The sequence below is a fragment of the Sceloporus undulatus genome, chromosome 2, assembly GCF_019175285.1.
Source record: "Sceloporus undulatus isolate JIND9_A2432 ecotype Alabama chromosome 2, SceUnd_v1.1, whole genome shotgun sequence".
Classification (NCBI taxonomy): domain Eukaryota; kingdom Metazoa; phylum Chordata; class Lepidosauria; order Squamata; family Phrynosomatidae; genus Sceloporus; species Sceloporus undulatus.
The window spans coordinates 190000527-190006672 of record NC_056523.1 but is presented as its reverse complement, the minus strand read 5'-3'; the positions used below and the strand labels follow the sequence as shown (position 1 = coordinate 190006672).

Below are 6146 nucleotides of genomic sequence, written 5' to 3'. Positions count from 1 at the left end.
ACTGAGTTCCTGGGCAATTTTAATTAGAGAGATGTGACCAAAAGTGTGTAAAAATAATAAAATGTTATTAATGTTGTTGTTACTGTTAGGGACTGAGTGCCTGGGGTAACTGTAATGAGAGAGATGTGTGTAAAAATGGGTGCAAGACAGGTATGTCTACAATCCAGAGAAAGCTGGCTCCGTTGGCACCTGGGGCTATATGTGGGACTCCATGTCCCAGCATGCACTGCTTCGGTGGCTGCACCTGGCTCAGGTATGAAGGCTGCAGGTTGGAGCAGGTTGCCTTGAGTGAAGTGGGGAGACAGGAAAGGGAAGGCAAAGACACAGGACTGGCTGGCAAATGGATGCCCCTAGGGCCCTGCTGGCTGGCACCAAGTCCTGAGCTGGTGCTTTGAAGAAGAAGAAGAAGGGTGGAGGGCGATGGCAACAGCGACAGTGTTGTTGGCATTGTCCCCTGGCACCTGTTCTGTGGCATGGGGAAGATTAGAGCCCGGCTGGGGCTCAGGGAGGGATTTCTGCCGTTCCTGCCCCCTTTTCCTGAGAGTGATGGCGCCAGGAGGCCACAGCAAAAACCCAAGCCTGGGTCCAGAATGGTGCCCTCTCCAGAATGAAGGGGGCTGTCTCAAGGCTGAGCACCCCCCACCCCACTGTGTCCACTAAATAGGCCTGTGTCTTAGCCCCAGTTAGGGGGCACTATGTCCAGGAGAGTGGCACTGGAAGCACAAGGCGCAGGATAGTCCATGAAAGTTGGGTGGCTGGCATTTCTTAAGGGCTTGGGCCCATTTGGGGCACTCCTATACTCTGCCCCCCCCCCCCAGCTTCAAAGGACCGCCAGGCTGCAGGAAAAAGGAGGGCCTGGGGTGGGGGGAGAGTGTAGCAGAAACTGGCAGAGGAAGACCAAGCCTTTGAAGTGCCCATCAGCCGCTGCCGCCACTCGGGTTACAGCTGCTTGGATGGGTGCCCAGGGTAGGATGGAGGAGGAAGGGCGCTTTGATCTCTGTTACTCCTAGACGCAGCGCACTCTAGGCCTCTTCCCAGCCACCCATCCCCTCGGAGCAGCACCCAGTTGTGTGTGTGTGAATGTGCATATATGCTTAAGCCCTCTTCATGCTTCTCTGGCACTGAAGTGCCCTCAGAAGTGCCCAGTTCCACATTACCTTTCTCTTCTCACAGGTCCCTCAAAGGGTTCTCACTACAATGGTGCTCTGGGCTACCCAGTTCCTGCTGGGGCTGCTGTTTGGTTGCTGTCGGGGCTACAACAGCCTTAAGGGTGCCCCTCGTGTCTACTTAACCTACAAAGGTAAGGGAGGCCCACAGAGGCCCAAGGAGGGTGGCTAAACTGGCTTGATGGATTTGAAACACTTATGGTACATTAAAAGTAATTAACAATTTAAAAACAAAACAAAACCTCCTACTAAGTTATTTACAGAGATATTTTCAGCAACAGACAGGCCAAAATAAAGCTGCTCTGGGTCATTTTGGAGGTATGGTGTTCAAATGCTGCATGCGTCCAAAGAGTCCGGAAGCCACGCCAAAGCCAAAGGATTGGAGCACAGCTTTGGCGCAGCTTCTGGCTTCTTAAGATGCATGTGTCATTTAAATAGCATACCCCCAAAGTGACCCGAAGCAGCTTGATTTTGGCCTCTCTGTTTGCACCCTAAGATTTCTAATTGGTCAGTCTGATTGATCAGCTGCCCTTTTCCAGGACATGTCTTACATTTCAACCTTCTGCTTCCAGGGGGATTTCAAAATCCGCTCTATTTTGAGCATGGCTGAGAAACATATTGATTTACATTTACAGTACATGGTCCAAAACACACTGGAGAAATAAGCCAGTTTGAGACCGCTTTAATTGTCATGGCTCAATGCTAGGGAATCCTGGGAATTGTAGCTTATTGTGCCCCCAGAGTTCACTGACAAAGAAGGCTAAATGTCTCACAAAGGTATAGTTCCCAGAATTCCCTAACATTGAGCCAGGGCAGTTAAAGCGGTCTCAAATTGGATTATCTCTGCAGTGTGTTTTGAACCTATGAGTGTTTTTAGCTTTCATTTGATCATGTCCTACATTTTTCTTGAATGCCCTGCATTTTGTGGTGCCCTGTCCTCCTTTGTAGTGAGGACATCTGGTCACCCTGGGCCAGGTGAGTCCTACTCCATGGTGGGCTGTGGTGGCATGTGGCCCACCTTCCAGGTGGACACTGTGCCTGGGTTGTGTGCACACATATGTGTATTCGGAGAAGTGGGAAAGCTGTGGGGTGGCATTGCATCAGTGGTGAGACAAGGAAGGCATCCAGGAGCAGAGAGGAAGTGTTTGGATTATGGATATCTGTGTGTTTTTAAATACAATTTGTATTGGTTATATATGAACCTGTCACACAATTAAACAATGCATTAATTAGAAATTAATTAATTGATCTTGTTTTGCTTATTTGTAATTGGTTTGCAATCCACCTGGTAAACCTGACTGCCCAAGTAAGGGATTTTGCAGCAGCAGAGTGTAAGATTAAAAACACAAATATGACAGAACCAAATAATTAAGCCCAATTAAAAAAATATACAGGGGATGTTGGTTAATGGTATGACTTTTAATTGATTAATTATGCCTGAGACTGCATGTGAATAAAAGTCATGTATGAAGTTAGGAAGACTTTCTTCTTTCCTTTTGTGGTGTAGATTCCCAATTTCAGATGTAGAGAGATCTTGTAGGACCTTTAAGACTATCTGAAAGAAAGAAGTTGGCAGCATGAACTTTTGTAGACTTAAGTCTACTCCCTCCGATGCATAGTATTATCTTATAATATTATCTTACTACCATTGTATGCTTATGCATCTGAGGAAGTAGATTTAAGTCTATGAAAGCTCACGCAGCCAATTTCTTTCTTTCAGTTAGCCTCAACGGCTACAAGATCTTTCTGCATATTGATTCTACAGACAAACACAGATGTATCTTTGAATTTCAGAACAGGTTTCCCCTTCTGCCTGAATGCTTTTCTACAATATTTATGGACTTCAAAATACTTATGGTATGTTAAAAGTAATTAACAATTTAAAAAAACACCTGCTACTAAGTTATTTACAGGGATATTATCAGCAAGTAAGATTTCTAATTGGTCAGTCTGATTGATCAGCTGTTAAAAGAATTCAGGCCTATTGATAACACATTATTTTCACAGGGAGGGTTCATTGGGACAGGAGAGAGTGTTTATTATTCACACATCATGTGAGTATTAGAGACCTTTGTGGGTGCATTCCAGAATAGCTTACCTGGTTTCTCTCATACTCCTCACATATTAAGTTTTTGCTCTGTACTCCTGATAGTTCTGTGGCACTGTTCATAGCAGCTTGTTTGGGGCTGATTGTCTTTTGGTACTCTGTTGGGAAATGCTTATGTTCAATGTGATTATTATTATTATTATTATTAACCTTTATTTATAAAGCGCTGTAAATTTACACAGTGCTGTACATATGGCTGTTGTGGGATTGTTGTGGGACGTGGAAATGAGTCAGAGAGAACTAGATGGTGTATTGCCAGCACACAGTTGTGTGAAAAACAGAGGCAGATTTGTTAGCAATTATGACAACTTGGTTCACAGCAAGACCTTTGAGTAGAGTATGTACATGTATATGTGCAAATCCTAGAAAATAATTGGAACAAATATAGTATGATGCAATGCAAGTGTAGTGTAGTAGCTAGGACTTAATTAACTTGAAAGTCAACAGGTAATGTTGATCTAGTTACTGTGCTATGTGGCTCTCAATTTAATGTATCTTACAAAGTGGTTATGAGGATGGAATGGGATGACACACACACATATATGCCCATATACTGCCATGAACTCTTTGGGAAAAGGGTAGAATATACGTTTGACATCTGTCTTTAAGTGGAGAAGGGAAATGTGGATTTTCCGTGCACATCTGACGCATGCCAACACCAATCCCCATATAACAGCCTGCAAATACAAGAAAATGTGAATGAGTCTTGTGTGAGTCCCAGAATCAAAAGGAAGGCATTTATGAGACTTTTCCTGTTTACATAAGTACCTGTGCGAAGGTTCTCTCCAGGGCAACATGTAGGATCCCCTAGTCAGGCCAAATGATTGTCTGTGTTGGGGTTAGAGGTTGGGAGTAATTAAATCCTATAGATTTCCTGGACTGCAGTTCCCATCGCCAGCCCTTATCCAGCGTTGTGAATGGTGTGGAATGCTGGGAGTTGCAGACCAAGAATATCTGGGGTGGACTCACAGTTTCCACACCTGGGTTAGACCCATGGCCTGTTTTTTGCTCAGGAGAGAAATGATTGCACTATTGGCAATTGGAGCCAATAGGTCTGTTTTCTGTAAACTAATCTATTTCCCTACCCCATTGTTTTTGTTTGCCTTGAAGTCATTTCCACCTTATGGAACCCTAAGGTGAACCTATCATGGGGTTTTCTTGGCAAGATTTGTTCAGAAGAGGTTTGTCCTTGTCTTCCCCTGAGGCTGAGAGAGTGTAACTTGGCCAAGATCCCCCAGTGGGTTTTATGGCCCAGTATATATGTGTAGTCAAATAAGCAAAGCATGATAGAATTACTTGTGGCAATGTAATTCCCATAATTCACTCAGCCAGTGTGAACACTGGGGGATTCTGGGACCTGTAGTCCAATAAAAGTATTCTAAGCACTATGCATTGTGTGTGTGTGTGTGTGTGTGTGCCAGAAAACGTAGGAGCAGTTAAGTATCTATAGATGGAGACACTGTAGTGGCAAGCAGATCTCTGGGTGAGGAGGGTCAACTGTGCATGCATTATCTTAAGTGCATTCAAAGAAAGGTGTTGAGACAAATGTTTTCCCAGTGGTCATCACACCATAGATACAAGCATCCCTTGATACATATTAATGCATTTATACAAAATAGTGAGGGTAGTCAATTTAATGCCCAGCCTGGAACAAGTTAGCTGGTATGGCTTGCCGGGGTTGCCAAAGCAGAATATAAGACAGGGCTCCTGTTTTTTAATGGTTGTGTGGAAGAAAGAATTTCCGCAGGTGTTGCTTGCCATGCATGGCCTTTTCTAAATAATCATTAAAGGAACAGTTGCCCTGTGCCTTATTCATCTGCAACTCCACCCCCTGCTGAACTCTTTGTAGGTCATCATGACATTTTGCCTGCCAGTGACAAGTTATATACACATTAGTGTCACTGTACTCTTCAAACCACATATAATTTTGAAATTGTTCTCTAGCTTGCTGCTGAAGATAAGAGATTGTCTGGACGGTGTTCTTGCTGTCGAAAATGACTTTGTGTACAGGTGTGTGTGTGTGTGTTTCAGCTTTCAACTGAAAAGGCCAACGTAGTGGATCCTGATGCTTCCTCTATCTCTTTTCAAGCTTCAATCCCCCCCCCCCCCCGCAAAATCCATAGTCACTGCCATTGCCACCAGCCCCAGGGCCATATATCTCCTGTGACCTTGCTGGGTTCCCCCTACACACTCTCTCTCTGTTCTTGGGGATTCCGGGATCTGGTTACTTGCCAGCCACAGGGGGAAAGGATTTCCCAGAAGGGCTTAAAATACCCAACATGCCATTCAGAGAAGGGGCTGGAATACACTTGGATGGATTCCCCTTTTGAAAGTACATTGTGGGGAAGGGGCAGAGAGAAAGAGAGAGAATGCATGGGACAGACATGAGGTTGCTGGGGTGTGCATGCCATTACTCCCCCCCACCCTTAAAGATACTATGTTTGCTGTTTTGCTGCATTGACTCCCTTCCCCCTTCTTTTCTAAAGCAATTGGGTCTAGCCTTGGGTGTGGTGTGAGTGTCACAGTGTCTGTATGTGTGTGTGTGTGAGAGAGAGATTTTGGCTAAAGGACAATTCATTCCTTTCGGCAGCAACAGTCTGGCATAAAAGGCAAAGCCTGGACATCACTGTAACCTTTGTATGCAGGCGCGCAGAAGTATGCCATGCACACGTGTGTTATTTGTTTGTGCATGCTTACAGGCTGTATATGAGATTCTGTGAGGATGTAAGCCTAGATTGAATAGAGGAGTGGCTGTGCGGGCTGGGGAGATGCTAGGAATGTAACATCTCCAAAAGCTAACTTTCTCCAGGCTCTGATTTGGACTGGAATGGAGGGTGAAGGGAGGGGGGTTGTATTGTGCAGCAAAGTTTCTA

The 6146-nt window shown here is 44.9% G+C and overlaps 1 protein-coding gene and 1 long non-coding RNA gene across 3 annotated transcripts in view; one reads left to right on the top strand and one right to left on the bottom strand.

Annotated features, from left to right (window-relative positions):
* LOC121922712 overlaps positions 1 to 2962 on the top strand; it is a 5516-nt gene extending 2554 nt beyond the window's left edge. For both annotated transcript variants that reach the window (XR_006102216.1, XR_006102215.1), the window contains exons 2-3: positions 1174 to 1300; positions 2887 to 2962. This is a non-coding gene — a long non-coding RNA (uncharacterized LOC121922712). The remainder of the gene's footprint in view (positions 1 to 1173; positions 1301 to 2886) is intronic.
* CACNA1F (calcium voltage-gated channel subunit alpha1 F) overlaps positions 1 to 6146 on the bottom strand; it is a 125744-nt gene that overhangs the window by 52852 nt on the left and 66746 nt on the right. The gene's annotated exons all lie outside the window — the stretch shown is intronic.